The sequence below is a fragment of the Lycorma delicatula genome, chromosome 13 (assembly GCF_047948215.1).
Source record: "Lycorma delicatula isolate Av1 chromosome 13, ASM4794821v1, whole genome shotgun sequence".
NCBI lineage: Eukaryota > Metazoa > Arthropoda > Insecta > Hemiptera > Fulgoridae > Lycorma > Lycorma delicatula.
Window position 1 is genome coordinate 17486337 of NC_134467.1, and position 25570 is coordinate 17511906.

At 32.1% G+C, this 25570-nt stretch overlaps 1 pseudogene; it reads right to left on the reverse strand.

Moving 5' to 3' along the window:
* Positions 1 to 5256: 5256 nt before the first annotated feature.
* Positions 5257 to 25570, reverse strand: part of LOC142334067 (chromobox protein homolog 1 pseudogene) — a 39281-nt pseudogene continuing 18967 nt past the window's right edge.

Below are 25570 nucleotides of genomic sequence, written 5' to 3' on the forward strand. Positions count from 1 at the left end.
TGCAATCCAAGTAAAAGCACTATTACTTTCAGATCTCCGCAAATATGGCATAAATATTTCTCATACTGAAACCTGCTCAATAAAGTTTCATATTTTCATAAGACTCCTTTATGCAAACAGCGTATGCTGTGGTATTTATTTCTAATGTGAAGTAGAACAGCTTTCAAACTAAGCTTTGACGAATCAGTTACTGTTCATCAGGATGGTGCATATGCACCAAAGCTTCCAGTAAAGAGTCCACATCATTACAGTATACTACTACTACTATGAGAGAAGAAATGTTCAAATCCTGACTGTTATGGAAAACACTTATTTTAGTGTTTTTTTGATTGTAAAAGATGCCATCCATTCAAACTTGATGCCAGAACTTCTGGCATCAATAAATTTATATCATAAACCAGATCATTTAACTGACTGATTAATTAAATGGGGTTCAGTATATCTACTTTCTAAAACGTTTGGATCTCAATCTTCATCGCCTTATAAGTCAGCACAAGATTTGACATTTTCATCTTCATCTAAGTTCCATGTTTCTGATGGTACTGGAATTGGAAGCTCTTGGCTGTATGACAAGAGGAATTATCCGGATGTTTAACAGTACGTCTATCCTTCAGTTCTCTCCAAACCATTGGAATTGCATTCACTTTACTGAACATATACCCACAAACATAAAAGTCGGCCACAAAACTGAACATTACACACACAAGAACTTCCAGTTGAATGAGAATTACAAATATTTCTCTAATAACTAATGAGTGGATATGTTTATAGCAAGATGAAAATAGGAAGAATGAATCCCATTCTTGTTCATTTTAATTGATGTGTAAATAATAAATATGTCTAACAAATCAATGAGAATTAAGGGACTGTAATAAATAAGCAAAAGCTATTTATTATTTGATAAATAATATAATAAAATACGTTCACAAAATGCTATGCTTATACAGTTCATGCATGATAGTACCGAAAAATATGAATGGTAATTACAAAAAAATTAAGCCTGATAGAATTCTGATTCCATAATTGAAATCAGCATGATATAACAATAAGTTATTTATTCTCATTTAACAAAATGGATTAGTGTAATCAGTGACAGCTCGAAACTAAAATTAGTAGGGGTGCTGCTCCAGAAAATTTTTTTCTAGTGTTTTGAAGGCCACGGTTAAAGTTCTCTGTAAAATAAAAGAACCAAAAAAAAAATTAATAGAATAGCTGGAAGAAAGATAATTATATAGTTTTACACTTTATCACATTCAAGAATATGGTACACAGTTTATAAGCACATTGTGCTTAATAACCATAATCGGTTCAACCAAATAGTAAAATATCAATACAGATATTTTTTAATATTATTACATGGTAACTTAACAAAATGAGCAATTAAAAACACTACAGTCCAGCGGTACTTAATTTTAAATTTCTATGTACTTTCTTTCACCCTTCCTTGGTGTTTTTTTTGGACAATTTAGCGTTCAAAGAGCCCTTGCTTACCGCCATCTTCTGATCACTACTGAAAAACCTAAACCGCTTTCATATTCCTTCCACTGATTAAACTAAAAAAGGGAACGAACAAGGAACATTCTGTACACACACGAAGTAAAAAAAAACTTACCACCTTCCACCAGCGTCGGCACTGCAGGAGCGACAGTGCTCTCTCTCACTTCCTTGCAGCCTCCTATGTGCACAACAGCCAAACACCACACCACTGGAATTGTGAAGCGCACAGTTCCATACAAACATTTTTGTGTCTTTTTCATAAACTGGGGGATGGTTACTGATATTAAACTTAATGATTATATATTGTACAAGTATAACGAAAGAATTAAAGAAAAAGGACTCATTATATTAAATGTTATCGATATCAAGTGGAAATTGTTCAGCTAATAAAAATACTCAGAAATATAGGCTATAGATCATTGTCATCACAAACTAAAAGAAAAAATGATGGGAGTGTCTATTATTTCATTACTGCTCCAGCCAAAACTTGTAAGAATGATCATATTAAAGATTTTGTTTCAGAGTTATTTTCTAGATAGATTAGAAGGTACTTTTAAGTAAAAAGAATTCATTAACATTAAAAGAAGCTATTGCTCAAACATGGATTCTAGTTTGTACAGAATTTTGCTTATGAAATATTAAGTATATACATGTTAACTCATAATTTATAATCAGTCACATACAAATGTACTAGGAAAAGCGTACCAGATATTGATTCTAGGGATGTAATGCAAATCTGCAGAAATTATATGTCCAACAAAAAAAAACTTTTAATAACAGTCTTAAATGAAGAAGTAGCTAATTTTTATAAGTGGGTAAAACAGTTCAAAAATGGTCAAACCTCAGTGAATGACAAGCAATGTCCTGACCGGCCAGTTGAAGTGTCAACTCCTTTGCTTGAAACCCACATTGACACATTATTCGTAAAGACCGACATATTACAGTTGAACATATAGCAAAAACAGCTGCAGTCAGTGTTGGCACAGTTCATAACGTCGGTAACAAGCTCAAGTACAGCAAAACAAGTGCAAAATGGATCCCAAAAGAGTTAACACAAAGAAACAAGACTGAAAGTGTGTACAGACTTGAAAGAACGCTATGAAAGGCAAAGTGACTCTTTTCTAAACAATATTTTAACGTGTGATTAAACTTGGTTCACCATTTTGAACTAAGAGTCCAAAAGACAAGCATGGAATGGAAGCACACCAGCTCACCTGCCCAAAAGAAATTCAGAACACAAACATCAGCAGGAAAAATCATGTTGACCGTCTTTTGGGATGCCCAAGGTGTTGTTTTTTGTGATTTGGAAAACCAGCGTACAATAAATAGTGTCTACTACTCAGACCTGCTGATAAATAAAATAAAGCCAGCAATGAGAGAAAAACGTCACGGATCTCAAAGAAAAGGCGTGATATTGCCACACAACAATGCTCGTCCTCACACCGCCCAGCTGACCAAAGAAACCATTGGAAAATGGGTTGGGAGATACTACCACATCCTCACTACATTCCAGATTTGGCTACCTCACATTTTAATTTGTTTGATCCACTCAAGGAGGTATTACGTGGAAAAACGTTCAGCAACAAGGAGGTAAAAGAATATGTGGGGAAAGTGGCTCAAATAACAAGACAAAGACTTCTTTGCATCAGGTATAAAAAAAAAACCCAGTTCATCGTTGGGATGAGTGTATTTAATATTGGTGGGATTATGTTGAGTAGTAAAAGTCTCATTTTGTAAAAATACAGTTTTTTTTCTACATCAATTTGTCTCTTTAATTATTGAATGTCCTTCGTATTATTATTTTTACTTGAAATTTAAATATTAAAAAGATAATACCAGTCATCTGTGTAACGACTACAGCATTGTCGCTGAATCTTCTATATGATTTTAGTTTGAGTGTTACATTGACTTGTAAAATTTGATGAAATAGCACGAGATTCGAGACATTCAGTCATGCATAAAATATAACATTAAAAAACAACCCAAGAAAAAAATACAGTTCAAAATTTTTTAAAAAATCTTGTTTCTTACGCTTGTAACATCAGTAAGCATTACATATGTATGTTAGTAAGATATAAAATATTAATTAATTTAACTATCGATAAAATTAACCAAGATTATATACAGTGAAGACCCAAAAATACGTGAAAGTTAAATGAAACGAAAATTAAACAATTATTTGATGTTTCACAAGTAATTTACAGTATACAGAACTATCAAGTAGTTGTTCATTTTAGGTCAACTGTAATAGTCTTAGTGATTTTTCCAATTCCTGCAAGACATTTTGTTAATTTGTATTATCACTGATAGCGAGGCAAAAATATTTGTTTTTACAGGAATTAGCAGCTAAAAACTATTTTCAGGCTATAAGAAACTTTAACTGAGATTCAACTTAACTACTTGAATGGGAAGTTTCAAATACGGTAAAACATAATCTGAAGTTAAATCAAGATCTAATTGATTGGCTGAAACAATAAAAAATCTTATTGAAGTTTATTTTACAATCAATGAAGATCATACGTAAATCATTTTTGAGGTGACCAAATTTTAAAATGGTTGTTTTGAGTTCTTTGTGTTAACCAATGAAATACGTTAATAGCTTACTGGGAGGTTTAAAAAAAAAACAAACATTTGAATCTTTGTCATAAATCGAGAAGTTCAAAATTACTAAAATTTTCACACTAAAGTTGCAATTGTTATGGAACTTGATAATATGTATATTATTACAGAAGAAATAAGGATCATGTCATTCTGAATGATAAAAAATTACCATAAGACCTAACAAAAATAAAAATCTTTGTATGTAGTAAATTAAAATTGTTGTCTGATCACCGATGAGATTTCTGATACAACTATTGATTTGATATGACTTAAGTGAACAAATAACAAAATGAAAAATAAACATACTTTGACAAAATGCTTGATACATCCTCTTTTGTAACGTCACACGCAGAGATTTAATTTTTAACATTCAAAAAAGTGAATCCCAGTGAAATTAATCGTCACTTATAATTCATAGTAAAACCTCCCTTTATTTTGATGCGGTGTAATTATATAAAAACTTCAAAGGGTGAAAAATAGTTAATACAATATACGAAAAACATATTGTAATGCTACGTATTACGGCAGACAGAAATTACCACCATTCTTAATATTAAATAAGAAAACAATGCTCACATATGAGAAATTTCCCAATGAAATTAAGACAAATGATAATATAAACTCAACTTTTGAAGATATCAACTTAATTTTTGGTGTGTGTAATTTTCATGTGAATATCTAAAAGCAATTTCTAGATTTCCTGAAATTCAGCCTTAAAATAGATGAAAAAAGATAAACAAATGTTGAACAATGATTGCAAATGTTCCCCCTTTCCGACAATACAGAACAAGATATTCAGCGCGTATAGGCTACCAAATACTCCTCAGATAAATATCTAAAAACAATTTTTAAAGGATAAAACAGTGTACAGCGCAGCAACTTAATCAACACAACCACTATCACTGTTACTGTACGTGCAATGTGACTGACTGCACTGCCTCTGGTTACAACTAAAAAAACATAAAACAAACAAAATTGACTATGACCAGAAATCTGTGTACCAAGTAACCATTTGGAGTGGGCGAAGATATATATATATATTTGCAATGATTTGTTTGTTAGAATAAATAACCTATTCTAATAATTACCAAGAAAAAGTAATGGCTGGGTGAACAGTCAGCAGTCATTAGCCAATGACAAAAGAAAAAACACATTAAATAATATTAAACTTTTTAATTTATTTAGAAAAATCATTTAAACAATTATTTTCAAAGATAATTATATTAACGTCTATAAACTAATAAATTTAAGTAGAATAAAAGGCTTCTTCTACGTTTACTTTTATTTGCTATGATCATCGTCATTTCAATTCAATTCATATCTGATTTGAACATCCATCATCAATCGACACAAGTGAAGAAATTGTAAAAAAAAACCCTAATATAAATAAAAAATACAATGACAAAATAATAATTAATAACTATGGGCCACATTCTCCAATTCAGTTTTAACTATAACCAGTTTTTAACTTTTCTTCAAAATTAATTAAATTTTTAAATCCATTTACGTTAAATTCTAATGAGGTTGGTTTTCTTTAGTATATAAACTAATTTATTAATACAATCGTTTCAGATACATGATTTATTTGCATGATGATTTTGAAGACATTACTGGAAAAAAAGTCACATATACTCAAGTGAGTATTTAGTGAAGTAATTTCTTTCTTTAATGAGCAAATTCCTAATTATTATGAAATAAATCATCGAAATGAAATTGAGAATGATGAATCTGATTTTATAATTAGACCAAAGACATCACGATCTATTAGAAATAGCAATGAAAATTAATTTTTTAAAAGATTTAGAATGCATAAAATACAGCAAATCAGTTTTTGAATGATAATTTTCTATAACCTAGAAATCCCTTCTTCTTTTACTAACCTTTGCGGGGAAAAAACTCCAAAAATCTTCCTTTTTCTATTACTACAGAGCACAGTTGATTTAGTTTTTCTCGAGCCTCTCCTAGGGAGGGAGGGGGGCAGCTTCCATGGCACAAGTGGTAGCAGCTTGGCCTGTCATTCGGAGATCAGAAGTTATATTAATTGTAATGTTATTTCAACTTTCCAAAAAATTTATATTTCCATTAAAGTATGTATATCTTTTAAAAAACTCATCCCATTTATGTTACTGTTAGACAAATCTATATCTCAGAACCAGACTATCTTTTGTATGCTAAAGTGTTTTTCACTGAAAGTAGAAAGCATAAAAATATCTTTTGTCCGCTCAGTAAGATAAACTAAACTATCCTGCAACATGTTGGGTTTGTTTGGTTCAAAGCAAAATATTATTCCTATCATAAGTTCAGTTGGGATAGCCATGATAAAACGTGGCTATAACCTTTCCATTTTAGAAAATAATTCTTAAAATTTATAATAAATTTTTAAATTTTAGAAAATTTCTTTGGGAATCCGAAGAATATTCAGAAGTGCCACTATGTATGAGGTGTGGTGAAGAAAACACTAATAAGAGATTAGTGTTTTCTTCTATAGAATTTAAAATAGAATTGCATCGACTACAGAACTACTTGATGCAAGAAAAACAACCCGAATCATGGAGACAGTTAATTGGGCTTCAAAATCAAATTATGTATATAGTATACTTTTTGTGTATTTAGTATATTTTTGTATTTAAATTTATTTTTCAGCGGTTGATTAGTTTTAGTTTATGTTTTATTGTAGTGACTAGGGGAAAATTAAGAAACAAAATTAATGGCCAGGTGCATTTCCCTTTAGTACACGCTTCTACTGATGAAGGGCATAAAGAGATGAAGGTGTATGCAGAGTTGAAAACCATTAATAACCATTGCTTATATGATTCTAGAAACATAAATAGGCTGAATTAGTAGAGACAATAATAACAGTCTGATGTATTTCACAAAGAACAAAATGGGTCACTGGTTATTAGAGTTACAAGATATACAAGAAGTACAATCATTCTCTTCAGAGGATGACTCAATTGCTGATCCCAATTATATGCTTTCCAATCCAAGTAGCTTTTATCCACCGTCAGGTTCTGATATGTCTTTTATTGAAAATGACAGGTTCTTATCATGAAGAGCTTGTGATGATGTCTCATGTCACACTAATTAATGAGAAGATTGAAAACATAAAGAAATTGGTGCCATATTTTGATTCTGATGAAGATACTGACACAATTCATCATGCATAGGACATGAATGTCAAGAAAAATGTAGGACAACATGCAACAGAAAAAAAATGCTATTTTTGAAAAAGAATGTCAAAAAATACATTTTGCGAGCTAATGAATATATTTCTTCAACGAGAAAGCTAGTAGCAAGTCGTGTTACGGGCCCTGGCTGTAAACAGAATTGCAAAATGAAATATTGTTAAGTGAGGCTGACAGGAAACAAATATTTAAAGAATTTTAGTCTAAAAACAAGTCTTGGGACATGAAAAATCAGTATATCATAACACAAATTTATTCAGAACCAGTACACAGGATTGAATGCGAAATTGTAGGATAAATAGAGAGGATGAAAGAAAAATGACAAATGTATATCACAACATTTTTAAATAAAAAAATATATGTCTGTCTATCTATGTTCTTAAGAACTCAAGGAATAAGTATACAGATAATGAAGACAGCTCTGAAAAGGGTTTCTGAAAGTGGTATGATGTCAACTGATAAGCGAGGTAAACATGCACCATTGAATAAAAACACCACCAAGTATAACTTAAGTAATAAAAGGATTAAATATACATAAAATGTTTTTATCTTATACATGCGAGTGCGAGTGAACAAAATCGAAAATGAAGTAATGAGGTGGCAAAAGAATAGGTTTTCTGTAAAATTTTTAACAAGGAGTATAATTTGTCAGTTAAACTTCTTGACAACAATACGTGTGATGAGTGACAAATATACGTGATGTTGACAAATGTGGTGGGTAAGGTTATCAGTTAAAGAGACCATCACTTATACCGGAAGAAACAGTTTCTTTGTATGAGGCTGATAAACATTATAAACCGAAAGGTAAAGACAATGAATTGACCGGAGAAAAGCCATGAAGCCAGCTTGTAATGGTGAATATACAGAAATGCTTGCCTACCCCGTTCCTTTCCAACAAACAATTAGTTTATCTTGGAAAGTTATGGACATTAAATTATACAATGAAACATCCAAAAACAACCAATTCATATTACATAGTTTATGATAAAACCACCGGAGAGCGTGGCGGAAATAAAATGGCGTCATGCTTCTTGAAATAGGTAGGAAAATATTTGTGAGATGACACAAACTTCCTGTTTGGTGTAATAATCATTCGATCCAAAATCAAAATCACCATACGATTATAATATATATGTATGTAATAGAAAAATGTACAAGTTATCAACCGCAAGTATTCGTTGCCTTGACACACTTGTGCAGAAGTGGACACAATTCACAGCATAATCAAAAAGAAAAAAAGAATTAAAATCCAGGAAATAATTACGTCTATGACTGGGCAAAGATGATTAAACAAAGTCGAAAGAATGACTTTATTACACACGGATAGCAACTTGTTTGTACAGAAAACAAGATTTGCATGATATTTGCTTTTTGGACTTAAGATAGTCTAGTTCCAAAGTACAGAAATTAGAAACAACTTTTTTCACTTGCACATTCATTTCTGATCAATCTTTTTGTACATTAATGGAATCTGAGTCAAATTCAGGCTGCTTGCCTTCAAGTTTGCGATTTGCCAGTAATTCTTTAATTTTGAAATTAGTTATATTGATCTGTTTAGGTCTACTAGACTCACCACTAGTATTTATCATAGATTTTACATCAAATCTTTCTTCCCAGTTTTCATAATTTCCTTTTAATTTTAGTAGTGTATACTCCCATCCCATTTTCCTAATTTATTTTTGTAAATTAAATATAACCTAATTTCTTCTTGATTAAAGTTTTTTGCTCTTTTTTCTTTTTAATATTATTAATTTGACCAAAAATTTAAATTTATTTAATTTTATTAATTATATTTCAATAAAATTAATTTTATTTCAACATAAACAGCAATAAAATACATAATAAAATTAAGTTTGTTTTTATTTTAACAGCTATTAAAAATATCAGAAAAATTTCAAACAACTTCATCAATATTTTAATATTAAAAAGCATTAACGTTTAAAATAAACTGCAAATAAAAATCATTATTCATTGATCATTTTAACGACAAACTATTTTTAACTAGATTATAAAGAAAGTGACTCAAAAACTAATAAATTATTGATACCAACTGGGTAATAATTATTAGTTACCATCAATACTAACCAAAGAATGTTGTAGTCAAACAGAAAAAGAATGATAAAGAGGAGAAAGAAAAAGAACCAACAGAAACTAAAGGATAATCAAGGAAGAAGAAAGCTCAAAGATATAATGGTGGCAATTTTGTCAGGCTAGAAAATTTCTTGTCATAGAAAAGAAAACCCAGTGCCGTAGTTCATTATTAGATTGTAGTTGCCAATACGGATAAATATGTAATAATATTAAAATGAAATATGACTATGAAATGGTCTTCAATTTTTTTGATTTGATTTTAATAAAATAATTATTTTTATATAATTTTTGAACATTTTTTTCTTTTCCAGTTTAATATAATAACAACAGCCGTTTCTTTAGTCATTTATTTTTTAAATGAAAGTACAAAAGTTGAAAATTTACAACTAATGAATCAGTAATGAATTGATAATATATACTATATTACTTTAATAAAATGACTCCACTTTGTCAAATTAACAAATAAAAGAAAAACATTTTTATCTTCAATTCTGATTTTAGAAAAATGTTTCAGATTTTTAGAAAAGTACAGAAATTAAGAGGCATGCTTCTTAGATATTATTAGAATTGGTATAAATGTCACATACAACTTTCATAAAATTAAACTTATAAAAAAAAAAAAAAAAAAAATGCAACATACAAAATCTGATTGAAGTAGTTTTTGACAGAATTTATTCCGGCATCTTATACTTAATCACATGTAAAAAAAAAAGTTTTCAGATCAAAGTACAACGTACCAAAGTGAATTACAATTTGTACCATAAATGTACAAGAATTAAAGATTTACTCATTATCATCACAGTTTGGAATGTGCCATGTAAGCCGCTCTTCGTAGAACTGTATAACGATTTGAGGACAACGTACATTCGCTTCTTTTGCGGGTACCAAATCGGCTTCATCTGTACCTTTCCATTTCATTAAAAACATTAATTCCCCGCTAGAATCCGTAGCTCCGATTATTTTTTCTGCTTCAAGTCCTCTATCAAATCCCTTAAGTTTATCATCATCATCTTTTTCTTTTTTATTTTTTGAATTTAAATTACCAGATGGTTTCTGTTTCTTAGAAGGTGGAGTAGAAGTAGCAATCTCGTCTTTCTTAATATCATCTTCAGCTCTCTTCTTCCTTGAAGATCCTTTAGTCTCTGTCTGTTCCTTTTCTTTCTCTTTCTCTTTTTCTTTTTCCTTTTCCTTTTCCTTCTCCTTTTCCTTTTCTTTCGGTTCTTTCTTTTTTTTTGCAGATGACGAAGGAGTTTCTTTTTCTTTAGTTTCTTTTTTACGTCTATTTTCTTCAAATTCTTTAATAAGCTCAGGACAATCTAAATTTTCTTCGGGTTCCCACGTATTATCATCGTGGCTATAACCTTTCCATTTTAGAAAGTATTCTACTTTCCCTTTTACGACCCGACGATCCAGTATCTTCTCCACTGAGAATTCTTCCTCTTCTTCATCACTAACGTTGTTCACATCTTCAGCCGATGCACTTTTTTTGCTCATTTCTGAAACAAAGGGAAATATAAGTATAATCATTAAGTTCAACGTACATCAATAAATATTATCATTCTTGTGTTGATACTATTCTGGTACTCAGCGATTAAAAAACATGAGTATTAATTTGTTTTACGCAATCGACTTACAGAACAAAAGATTATTATTCAATAAAAATAGGGATATAATATACAGAAAGTAAGATGCAATTTTAAATATTGCTACTGTCAGTCAAGATAGTGTGTAAACATACAAAATCTGTTCAATCCATTGGCGGCAACTCCCTGATGCTACCTTCATACATTTTTATAAAGTTAATACGCTACATAGTTTAATTATAGTATCTAAGCAAATGGGAGATGCCTGTTATAAATTACATTTACAGAGACCGTGTAATGAATGAATCAATATTAAAATGCAGGTGCGAATTTTAACAGAATGAAAATTAACACTATCATGAATAAAGCAGGCAACGGTCTTTAGTTAATGACGATATGGTGTATGAAGTTAAAAAGAAGATTCAAGAGTGTAGATGATCAACCATGACATCATTCCAGAAATCCAAATTGCAGCATCTGAAACCCTTTCTTATTAGTAGGCGGTCTACACAAGATCAAACAATTTTTGCATCATATATATCTCTCTACAGAAATGAAACATCTGGTGTCCTGACAATTAGTACCTTAACACTGATGGGAATTATGTACAAATGTGTACTTTAAATATCAATAAAAATGTTTAGCAAGTATAATTTTTTTTTTGCCCATCTGAACTTACTTTCTGGATTTCCCTCATATACGATGAAGAGGATCATGTTTCTTTAATGTTCTTAAAAATGCTAATAATATCTGCTAAAACAATAGAATAAAGTTTACAAGTAATGTAAATATCAATATTGAAAATAATCAATTATAAACAGATGATTCGAAATTGCATGACTCCAGCGATATGATTCTATATACAAAAAAAAGAAAAACAGTTCAATAGCAACTTGTGAAACATTTAGCCCTGCTTTCTGTTCCCTCTGTGAAATTAAACTGTACTAAAATTCTTGCGGTACAGAAATCATGGGTAAATTTGGAAGCTTCCTTATGGCTTTTGATGTAACAAATTGAATAAAAGTGGTCCCAGACCTCAATTACGTTTTAAGAAAAATGGGGTAAAACACAAAAATGTTTTGTCGAAAAATATACTTATGGAATAAAATAACTTTGTTAATTTACCAATAAACAAATAGAAATCTCTAGTTAATTTTGTAGAGAATTTAATTCTGAGATAACTGATGAAAGTAACATCTATTAAAATTAAACACAAATTTGAAAAGTTCAACCTAAATTAGAAGCAAAACACACAAACTGGATTGGAAGTGATACAATTTTAAACGGAACAACTTTCATCAATGTTTGAATAACATAATGTAAATAAAAAGCTGTCCATAACAGAAAATGTGCGACATTATTTATAAAAAAATTCTGGGACCATTAGTTATCAATAACCTTACAGGAGATGCATACTTCATTTTTGGAAAAATAATTTACTGGCATTTTGAAGGGCGTACCTTTACAAACTAGATCGCAAATGATTTTCCAGCACGATCGTGTAATGCCACATTTTTCATTAGCTAGAAATCACTTGAATGCTAATTTCTTAAATTCGACTGGACGTGGAGGACTGATCAATTGGCCACCACGATCTTCTGACTTAACGCCACTAGATCATTTCATTTGGAGCCACAAGAAAACGATAGTATACCAACAAAAGTTAATATACTAAAGAAGAGTTACTAATTAAAATATGAAATGGTATTGAATTTATACGAAAAAATTCTGAGATGATACAAAAAGAACCCAGAAATATTTATTTCGGGCAGAATGCTGTACACGTTATAAAGGAGGAAATTTCCAACAATTACTTTACAGATCTGTTTATTCTCTTACCATTTATCATTTCTTGGATTTTATTTTTTGCTAAATCAAGAATAATGTTTAATGAGGTTTAAAGCTATTATACTACAAACCTAAAGAAAATTGATTTTCAACAAAGAATTTTGTGTTTTACTTCAGATATCTTAAAAACTACTAGAGTTACAGTTCTGGGACCTGTTTAATACTATTTCCCAACCCAAATTACAAAAGATACCATCAACGTTACTCCTTAAAGTAGGTCCCAAAAATTACAACACGGCTTCTTTTTATTAGAAGAGCTAAAATCCAGGGGAAATCTTTCACTAACCATAACTTGAAAACAAAGTGTTTCCAGACCTATGTTTATATGAACTTTCTTCATTATTTTCACTAGTAGACCATGCACTGAAAGTTTCTTCGTGGGGTATCCTGTGTACAAATAACAACCACCAAAGCACAGTAACAGAAAATCCTAAAACTAATTCCAACAGTCGACTTTTGCAGGATCCCGCATCATCAGTCGGTAAACAATTCTATAATTACATCAAAGAAATAATAAAAACTTAAAAATTTAGAATAAACACACATTAATATTCACAAAATCTGTAATAACAACAAATTGCCTTTACTGGAACAATGTAAATTTGTCACACATCTTACGTTTGAATGTAATATACATTTTAATATAAATATATTAAAAGTATATTAGTACATGAAATAAAACTAGTCAGAAGTGTTGATTCTATAGCCATTTTAATAATCATACATACTGTGCATCATACAAAGAATAAGTATTAGCTATGTACAGACCTCCTAGTACGAACATAAATTTGTTTCTGAATGAACTTGCAAGATACAAGAATAAACAACAAGAAAATAATATTAATGAATGAAATATTAATCTGAGAAATATTTGAACATCTTTGTTATTGAGGAATTGTTTCCAAATATTATAAAATCAATGAGAACATACAAGAATAAAAAATTTTATGTAGATCATATTTTTGTAAAGACAAAATCAAACTACACTGAAATCACAGGCATTAACATATTGGCTGCTAAGAGACCATAGTCAGATTGTGATTACTCACTTGACATCCATTGAAAACAATGACACATAAAAGCAAAATAGTAAAACAGAATATGAATTATTAGAATCGCTGCAAAATGAGGTTGGGATATCTGGGATAACATTCATCCAAATGTAATGAATTCATTGGTAAACTGCAAGAACATATTAATGCGACTAAGTATTGTTAAGTAACCCACCGACCATGTTGGTCTATGCGTCTTCCCAAATCATCTGATTTGGAAGTTGAGAGTTCCAGTGTTCAAGTCCTAGTAACGGCAGTTAATTTTATACGAATTTGAATACTTGATCGTGGATACTGGTGTTCTTTGGTCGTTGGGTTTCAATTAACCACACATCTCAAGAATGGTCGAACTATACAAGACTACACTTCATTTACACTCATACATAACATTGCCATTCATCCTCTGAAGTAATACCTGAACGAAAATTCCCGGAGACTAAGCAAGAAAAAAATAGTATTGTTAAGTAATTAAAAAACAATATGAAAAACTCATGGATCACTGCAGATCTGTTACATTCCATAAAACACAAAGAAAATGTATATTATAGAATACAGAAAAAATTCAACTAATTCTGTGACATTATGTACTTATAGAATACATAGAAATAGATTAATTACTATTATAAGGATATTTAAAAATTAATACAACAGATATGTGATAGCTAAAACCCAAAAAAAGGCTGTAATACAATAAATAGTATGACAAAAATTTGGGAAATCACTGAAATTTGTAATTTAAACATTAGCGCTGCCCATTCCATTATCCATAATAAGCTGAATTACCACAGAACATGTTCCAGATTGGTTCTGAGATGGTCGAATTGAAATCACGACACCCGAATTCACATTTGTATAACAGAAAGGCAACGATTTTCTAGATCACATAATAATGTTTGATGAAAGTTAAATTCATCATTATGAGTTGCAATCTGAACATCAAAATTCATTCACCCAAAAAAATTCAAAACCTAACTATTATGCATCGGCAGCTATTAAGGTGATCGTAACATCGTTTTGGGACTTATTAGACCAATTTAGTAGAATTATTTGGAAGAATAATAATGTATAATCAACTGAGAACTTTTGTGACATGTGAGAAACCAAAGTAAAATGCTATAAGGAACATCCTGGTTCTTTCTCAAAAAACGTAATACTTCTGCATACCTGTCCTACACCACACAAGAGGTACAGGTAGCTATTCAAAAGTCAGGTTGTGAAATGTTGCCATATTCACCTTAAAGTCCTGATGTTGCACCATCAGATTTTTTTTTTGTTTGGTACTCAGAATTTTTGTCACCAAATTTGGCAACAATGAGTAGATCAAGAATGTGTTATAAAAAAAAAAAAAATGGCTCATCAGGAGGTGAACAGTTTTTTACTACACATTAATTGGTTTGCTTGACATTTCTCCCACCACCACCCCATTTGGTTGCCCTAAAGCATAAGACCGAATGTCTGTGCCACCAACGGCTATCGAGCCTTGAAACAGTTTAACGATGAGTGTCCTAACTAGCTCCTAGAGCTAACCTAAAAGCATGAGCAGAAAAAGCACGGTACCATGCACCACCCACTTGCCAAATATCACTAAAATGGGTAGGCACACCCTGTCAACTACTAAAACATATATGACTATCAATAATTAAATTTATCTTGTCAAAGACAACAATTCACTGTCATGCCTAGGCCGCTGAATGCCAGCAAGTACCTGTCCACCATTAAAGTGCTTGGAGCCTTAATCCGGCTGGTAGCCAGCCATATCTTTTGATTAGCCTCCTACAACAGCTTGGTAGGAGTCTTTTCCCTTAGGTAAACTACTGATGTCGGTTGAACGAAGAAACCGCATCAAGGAACGCCCACACGGTCTGACAATGTGGTTCTCGCCACATTGACTCGCCGCTTGTGAGTGGCCAATTTTTCCCTTGACCTCTAAGTTCCAGGATGGCCTGAGTTCTGCCCCCCCCTCCCGCTGCAAGAGCTGGGCAGTTGAACATCATGCGTTTGCTCGACTGGGCTTACCCACAAACACACAGCTCATCAGCTGCCAGGCGGAACCGAAACTACACATTAATAAAGAATATTACACAGTAGTAAAAAATTACAAAAAAATTGTTTACAATGGTGATCCTGTGTTCGAATCCCAATCAAGCACAGCATTTTCATATACTATAAAAGCTGTCATTTCATCTCGTCCTATGAAGCAATACTTAACAGTGGCCGCAGAGATAAAAAAATAGTTTGCAATTCTTTCTTATTCTCTGAAATGAGAGCTTACAGAAAGATAAGACAAGCAGCTAAATGAAGCTGTGCATAATGTTGAAAAAGCATCAGTTTTATTAATCATGAATAAATAATTTTTCTATAATCACTGGTCTCTTTAATTATAACATAATCCTCCGAGATTTTTCTATTATGTAAGATTAAATAAAAAATTTAATGTAGAAAAGGGTTAACATTTCTTTAACAATGTTTAATCTTTCTTTTTCCTGTTTATCCTCCGGGAATTACCGTTCAGGGATTATTTTAGAGGAAGAATGAAGATGATATGTATGAGTATAAATGAAGTGTAGTCTTGTATAGTCTCAGTTGGACCATTCCTGAGATGTGTGGTTAATTGAAACCCAACCACCAAAGAACATCGGTATCCACGATCTAGTATTCAAATCCGTATAAAAGTGATTAAAAAAGTAAAAGAATTAAAATACATATAATATATATGTATGTATATATGCATAACAATTGCAACACTCTTACAAAACAGATGTAATTATTTTAATTTAACTTATGACTTTAACATTTACAAAATTTATCTATGATGAATTGTTGTTTCTAATTTTGTCATGTGAATTTTATATTTATTGTATATTTTAATTCTAAAATATTATAAATTCATCCTGAAGATGGCAGAATAGCCAAAAACATTTGGGGAAATCAAATAATATATTGGTAAGCTGTTTTTAATATTATATTTATAGTTTACAAATAGTGCTATGTACTGTATTTTACAAAAATTATATATATATTTTAAATTTAAGCAAATTAACACATTATATTTGAGTTTTTTAAGAGTTATGAAACTGTCAACTGTCCACAAACAGTAAAATTTCATTAATAACTTACATTTCTATGATAATAAACAAATAATAACTTCAATTCAGTTTTCATCATCTGACTGCAAGAAATCCATACTGTTAGTATTAAGAGATACAACGGGAGTCTCAAAAGTTTGAAAATTGATATAGATATGGCCACGTTGTGAATCATCACAGATACAGGGGGCATGACTCAGTAGAATCATGATGAACTCACAAAAACAAAATGCAATGTTTGTTCATTCTTCACTCTATAAGCAAACTGAATGCTGTAAAAACTAGAATATTTCATAAATAACAGAAAGGCAACAGATCAAAAAACTTGAAGAAACTAAAAACCAAAGGAAAAAGTACAAGAACTATATTGTAAGAAAGGAAATATCTTTAAAAAAAAAGGAAAAAAAACTAACATAAAAAAAACCTTCGGCATACCAGAAGGTGAAGGTAGATTTCATTGGTGCTAAGTAGGAGATAAAAAAGATACTACCTTAAGGCTAAGAAGAACTTCAGATTTTCTCAATACGACAATGCCCCCCCCCACACTTCTTATAATTTCAGCACCATTTTGGTCATCACTTGCTGTAAAAGTTAGTCATATTAAAAATTGTTTCATAAAAGAATTTTAGGTAATATTTGGAGGACTAACGATCGTTTTAAACCGATTTGATACTGTGCCTATTAAGGGAGGTATGATTCTTTTTAGTCTTCAAAACCCCATTCTTCAACTCCCTGGGCCAATTGTTGGATATCAAAAAATGTACGTATATAAGTTTTAGGCCCTTATCCAAAGAATAGTAAGAACTTTAGACGAATTCAATATTTTACTTAATAAGAAAGTTATAGCAATACTTTGTTTTTTGTTTTGATCATCCGTTGGCGCAAGGGTTGGTCATGTCAAAAATAATGTTTTAGGCAATATTTAGAGAACCAACTACCACTTTAAACTGATTCGATACTGTGCCTATTAATGGATATATGATTTTTTTGTCTTCAAACCCCCATATTTACCGCCCCCTGGGCCAATGGTTGGTGATATCAAAAAACTTTACTTAAATAAGTTTTAGGCCATTATAAAAAGAATAGTAGGAACTTAAAACGAATTCAGTATTTTACTTAACATAAGTTATAGCGATATTTTGTTTTTGTTTTTAAAGCCCCCCTGGTCCGATTTTGGCTGTTAACAAACTCGACCAAGATTTTGGGATGAGTTATTTTTAAGGAAATATTTGAAAGTGATTGGTGCAAAATTACAGAGTTATCGTGTCCACAAGTGAAAAAAAAAAAAAATATATATATATATAAACTTTTGAGATGACGGTGATTTTGTGGTCTGGGGAATGTGAAACAAGATGATATGTTAAAATTTTCTGGAAGTCGAATCATGGTACCTATTACAATAGGTATTTTTCTTATTAAATCTACCTAAAAAAAAAAAGACAAACAGAAATGACAGAACCATAACAACAATGGAGGGGTTGGATTAATGAGGTGAGGTGGTGGGCCCACATCCTGCAGATGGTTTTTTTTTTTTGTTTTTTTAATTGTACTTATTCATTTAAAGATCTTATATAAATATTTGTATAATATTATATATATAATACTTATAGAAAATAAGTAACTAATGAGGTTGAAGAGATTTATTTCTATTGATATGTAACACTATTTGAATTAAAATAGTTTTTTATTTTTTAATAAAATTTTAGTTATTGCATTTATAAATTTTGTACATCATTTGTTTACTAAATAATTTTATATTTTAGCTGATTTGAGATTTAAAAACTAACAGAAGACATTTAACAAAAGCAAACTTTAAAAAAATGTTTAAACTTTAACAAGATCCAATGTATTCCTTCTGGATATGCTATGAACAAGTATTTTTAATCAAGTGTTGAAAAGATATGCAACAGTCAACGAAGAAAACTACCAAAAATTGAACAGCGGTAATCAGATCCTCATAATGCTAATGCTCCGACCCACATGGCATAAGGTCTGGGTGTGCAGCAGTTTCGGATAGAGTAAAAACAAGATCAACAGATCATTTTTCCTATCCACTCAACCACACACTACATAACGTTTTTCTGTTCCCTTGTGACCCAAAATAAAAGAGAAATGTCTTGCTCATACAAGAGAAATGAAAATAAAATGCAGACAAAAAATACAATAAAAATTTCTAGAAATGATTGCAACAGAGACAAAAATTAAGTACATAATAAAAAAGCGCATTTTGAAGGAAACTGGTTTATTGTATAACCTAATAAGCAATTTTTTTTTAATCATTTTATTGGTCCTTTTATTTATAAGTACGTCAACTTTTCAAATGTTAAAAATAAAAAAATTAAATTTAGCAGATAGTTTAGTTGAACCTTGAAATGATCTATTTATTGGTACGAGATCACATTTCAGGGTAACCTCCATTCAGGGACTATTCAAAAATTTCAAATGGAAAGAATATGATTGACAAAAATTTTACATTTTAAAGGACACTTAAAAAAAAATTTGATGTAAAACATTCTGGAAAGTAACAAACCAACCTAAAATAGTAGCATATTTAATTTCTTTGACAGCTAGTTTCAAAAATTGTCTACAGTAGCCTTTAAATAACTGCTCAAAAGTGAAACAATTAAAAATAATAATAATAAAAGTTACCAAATGTTCCTCAATAATCTTCAGCCTTGAGACAAACACATCCCAAGTCCCCATTGGAAAGGGCAACCAAAAAATTCTAAATGGAAACGTTGATATTTGAAGGGAATTGAAAAACAAAAAATTTTGACAAAAAAACTTCAGACTATGACAACCATTTGAATGGCAACAGTTTAATTTTTCACCGTTAGCTTCAAAAGTAGCCTTCAGTACATCTCGTACAAAAAAATATTGTTTCAAAGTAGAAATATTTACTCTTTCTTTCTTCTTGTTTAGCCTCCGGTAACTACCGTTTACATAATTCTTCAGAGGATGAATGAGGATGATATGTATGAGTGTAAATGAAGTGTAGTCTTGTACATTCTCAGTTCGACCATTCCTGAGATGTATGGTTAATTGAAACCCAACCACTAAAGAACACCGGTATCCACGATCTAGTATTCAAATCCGTGTAAAAATAACTGGCTTTACTAGGACTTGAACGCTGTAACTCTCGACTTCCAAATCAGCTGATTTGGAAAGACGCGTTAACCACTAGACCAACCCAGTGGGTTAGAAATATTTACTACATTTAATTTTTGTATGTTTAACAATTAGATTATATATAAATGCATAATTTATTATATATATATATATGTCGGAGAATAAAGTACAGTGGAGTATCTTCCGACAAAACGATGAGAATATTCTTTAGAATATCTGTATTTTTAGTAGTTTTAAGAAATGTACTATTACTTGTAATATTTTGTAAAATAAGGTTTAAATTGTTTTATTGCGGTAGGCTTAGGCCTAGGTAGGCACATTGTTGTCAACGTAGTCGGGATCCCAGGACGATAGGGGTATCATAAAATTAATAAGGAAAAGGAAATATGCAGTAGGCATATTATTTGAGAATATTGAGAAAAGGCAGTCTTGCTTTGGAACCCAGATCGAACAGACGTCCTGGTGATCGCGAATTCGTTATTTCCCTGAGCCTCGGTCTATCGCAAGTTGTTTTAATATTATTTGAATTCTAAATTAAATTAATCTTATATTATAATTCGTGTACTACTGAGTTATTGATAAGTGATAATTATCATTTGTAATTATTTCACTGTACGAGTTATCTACTCATTTTTATTAATTGAACTTTATTATAATCTTATATATTGTCCACTTGTAATAATAAAAATGAGTGAAACACAAAACGTTGAATCCCTGACAAATCTCGTCGCCTCTCCGACATCAGAAGTGGGATCGTCTCCATCTGGTCCATCACCTGATCAGTGGAATACATTGTTTGAGTTTATGAAGTGTTGTATGCAAAAGCCATTATCGACAAAGAAAAGTGTTGCGTTACCACGATTTAATCCAGAGAGTGCGGGATCGGATTCTGTTGCTTGGTGCTCTGCAGCAGAACTGTGTCTATTAGAAAATCCTCTTCAAGGCAGTGAATTGATATCTGCGCTTAGCAAAGCTTTGGAAGGCTCAGCAGCTCAGTGGCTATCCCAAGTGGCAATTCCGGGTATACAGTGGTCTCAATTAAAAGAACTTTTTGTGTCACGCTTCGGGGGACAAGAAACTGCGACAGCGGTTGTGCTGAAAATTCATCAGGAGGCACCAACCAAGGATGAAAGTGTCGGCGCCTTTGGCATTCGACTTCGATCATCGCTAAAGGCCCGCTGGAGGTCTTTAACAGTTGACGAAATAGTTAATGCGGTTGTGCTTGCGCGATTGACCCATATTGATAATCGAGTGGAGCGCGTAGCATTAACTAGCGACATCAAAACGGAAGCCGAATTTTTGAGCGAAATGCGAGGTTTTTCCTACACCCGAAAAAGACCAATATCAGCTTCAGATAACTCATCTACATCCGATTTGAAGCGTTTTAAGCCAGCAGCTTCAGGGAAGTGCCATTTCTGTGGGGAAATAGGTCACAAAAAGTTTGAGTGTCCTAAACTTAAGAAGAAGCAAGCGGAGCAAAGCAGTAACCATCGTGGCTCCAAAGAATCATCCTCTTCATCGCGCAATGTGACGTGTTTCAAATGTGGGGTAGCTGGTCATATTGCGCCAAACTGTACGGCTCCAGGTAGCAGCCGTAGCGGTCCAGGGAACAACAAGGAGAATGGTAGCGTCGAACGCCGTGTGAATCTTTGCACAGTTGCGCTCCTACTGGTATTCTAAACCATCTTGGTGAGTCGTTTCCATATTGTTTTGATTCAGGAGCGGAATGCGCATTAATAAAGGAATCGATAGCGATTAAGTTTTCTGGACGTAGAATTAATGAATTAATAATTTTGAAAGGCATCGGAAATGTTGTAGTAAATTGTAGCATGCAAATTTTATCTATTGTAATTATGGATTTGTTTACATTAGAGATCCTTTTTCACGTTGTCCCAGATGAATATTTGAGTTATAATATTTTAATTGGTCGAGAAATTTTGAGCTTGGGTTTTGAAGTAAATATTTCTCAAAATAATTTTAAAATCTGTAAATCTAAAGTAGTAAATGAATGTAGTAAATTCGAAATTATAAATTTTGATAATGTTGATACAGATGTTGATAAAAATGATAAAATAAGATTAGTTTCAATCTTAAAAGAGTATGAAAGTTCTTTTATTACGGGTTTTCCTCGTACTCGCGTCAACAGTGGTGAACTTGACATACGTTTAATAGATACAAACGTTACGGTACAGAGAAGACCATATAGACTTAGTGTAGAAGAGAGACAAATAGTTAGAGAAAGAATAAATGAGTTACTTGAAGCTAATGTTATTCGTCCTAGCAATTCACAGTTTGCTAGTCCTATCTTACTAGTCAAGAAAAAGGACGGATCGGATCGTTTATGTGTCGATTATCGTGAATTAAATAAAAATACAGTTGCAGACAAATTTCCTTTGCCACTTATTTTAGATCAAATACCGAGACTTAGAAAGGCTAAATTCTACATTAGTTTAGATATGGCCAGTGGTTTCCATCAAATTCCTATACATTCGGAATCTATAGAACGTACGGCATTTGTTACTCCTGATGGTCAATTTGAATTTTTAACAATGCCATTCGGCTTGAAAAATGCTCCTTCGGTTTTTCAAAGAGCAATTTTAAAGGCATTGGGTGAGCTCGCGTACACTTTCGTTGTAGTTTATCTAGACGATGTACTGATAATTGCAGATACGATAGAAGAAGCGTTTGAAAGACTTCGAGTGGTATTAAAAATTCTTATAGATGCGGGATTCTCATTTAGTTTTTCAAAATGTTCTTTTCTCAAAACATCTGTTTCATACCTTGGGTATGAGATTCAAGAAGGACAAGTTCGTCCAAACCCTCGTAAAATAAACTCTTTAACAATGTTACCCGCTCCAAGGACCGTTACTCAGCTTAGACAGTTTATTGGCCTTGCATCTTATTTCCGACGGTTTGTCCCTAAGTTTTCACAAATCATGAAACCATTATATGCTCTTACCTCAGGTAAAAAATATATTGAGTGGACTGAGACACATGAAAACGCCCGACAAAAAGTAATTCATACTTTGACCAACGAACCCGTCTTAATTATCTTTGACCCGGATTATCCTATAGAACTGCATACCGATGCTAGTTCCGATGGGTACGGAGCAATACTCATGCATAAAGTAGACGGTAAAAATAAAGTTATTGAATACTTTAGTAAAAGGACAAGCCCAGCCGAGTCCAGGTATCATTCTTACGAACTCGAAACTATGGCCATTGTTAAATCTATTAAACATTTTCGGCATTACTTGCATGGACGACAATTTACTGTTGTAACTGATTGTAATTCATTGAAATCTTCTCAAAATAAGATTGATCTTAATGATAGAGTCCATAGGTGGTGGGCTTATTTACAGGCTTTTCAGTTCGAAACGGCAAACGTATGTCGCACGCGGATTTCTTCTCTCGAAACCCTTTGTCCGATTTACCAAAACAGGTTAATAAAATTGAAGAGAAACGCGTTAACCTCGCGGAAATATCGGTTGATTGGCTTCTTGCTGAACAACAGCGTGACTCGGAAATTTCGGAAATAGTCACCAAATTGCAAAGCGATGAGCTATCGGAAGATCTCTTAAAATCTTATGAAATTAAAGCCGGTACGCTATACCGGAAAATACAGAGAAAAGGCGAAACCCTTTGTTTGCCGATTGTACCCAGAGCATTTCGGTGGTCCGTCATTAACCATGTACATGAGTCTGTTATGCACTTAGGTTGGGATAAAACACTCTATAAGGTTTATGAGTATTACTGGTTTGAAGGTATGTCTAAATACGTACGTAAATTTGTTGACAATTGTATTACTTGTAAACTCTCTAAAGCTCAGTCAGGTAAAATTCAAGCTGAATTACATCCCATCCCTAAGACCCGCATACCTTGGCATACTGTGCATATAGATATTACAGGTAAATTGAGCGGTAAAAATAATACTAAAGAATACATTATTGTTATTATAGATGCTTTTACCAAATATGTTTATTTACATCACACCAGAAAAATTGACTTTAATAGTGTTATTAAAGCTTTAAAGGCTTCAATATTTATATTGGGAGTTCCCGCTCGTGTGATTGCCGATCAAGGTAGATGTTTTACTGGGAAAGATTTTAAAGACTTTTGTAAATCTTTAAATATTAATTTACATTTAATAGCTACAGGTACTGGTAGGGCAAATGGTCAAGTAGAGCGTGTAATGAGTACGTTAAAAAATATGTTCACTGCTGTTGAGTCTAATAATCGTCCATGGCAAGACGCCATTGGTGAAGTTCAGCTAGCTTTAAACTCAACCGCGAATCGTATTACCAAATCTAGTGCGTTAGAATTATTAATTGGTAAGAAGGCAAGACCTTACGGGTTGTTAGTTGATGACAACGAAAATGAAATTGATATCTCTAATGTAAGACAACGAGCGATTGAAAGTATAGAGGAAAATGCTAATTATGAGAAGATTAGATTTGATAAAAATAAAGCGAAGGTTAATAAGTTTAAAATAGGAGATCACGTTTTGATTAAGAACGAAGAACGTAATCAAACGAAACTCGATAGGAAATTTAGAGGTCCATTCGTAGTAACAGAATTACTTGATAACGACAGGTACACACCAAAATCTTTAAGTAGTAGTAGAAGTTATAAGTATAGTCATGATAAGTTGAGAGAAATGCCTGAGAATTATATTCCTAATGAGTTGGATGTGTCCTCGGACAATGAAAGTTGTGCCGAGGAGACTGTTGATGTTGGTCCTGAAACAGGGACTATGGTTTAAAAAGAGACCACCAATGACGCAATGCACTAATGGCTGGCAGCAGGTCGTGGACCTGGCATTTTTATTTTTCGCACATGCATCAGTGTGTAGTCGTAACTGCAAACTAAATTAGTGGCTAATGTTAGTTTGATCAGGGCGCGATGGGCACCTGATGATGTGTCGGGCAGGTAGTTGTGGCAACTACAGAATATGTATGATACTGTATGTGGCATACAGGGTAGCCTAGAGATAGTGCAGAGGTCTATTGGTGGAGGAAATAAAATCTTATTTGACAGTTAAATAAGGAATAATGATTGATGGCTTTTCGATCTCTTGAGTACTGTACGATGACTATTTAGGATAATGAATAATTAATGGATTTCTGTTACTCGAGAGGACTTCTGAATCTATCTTTTGTACTTTAACTATTGTAAAATGCTTTATAATGACCGAGGTCAGTTGAAAACAAAAATTAAAATACCACTGTAACTCAATGTTTTAGATACACCCGAGGGCGTGTGATTGTCAGAATGGCCGTGTCGGAGAATAAAGTACAGTGGAGTATCTTCCGACAAAACGATGAGAATATTCTTTAGAATATCTGTATTTTTAGTAGTTTTAAGAAATGTACTATTACTTGTAATATTTTGTAAAATAAGGTTTAAATTGTTTTATTGCGGTAGGCTTAGGCCTAGGTAGGCACATGGTTGTCAACGTAGTCGGGATCCCAGGACGATAGGGGTATCATAAAATTAAT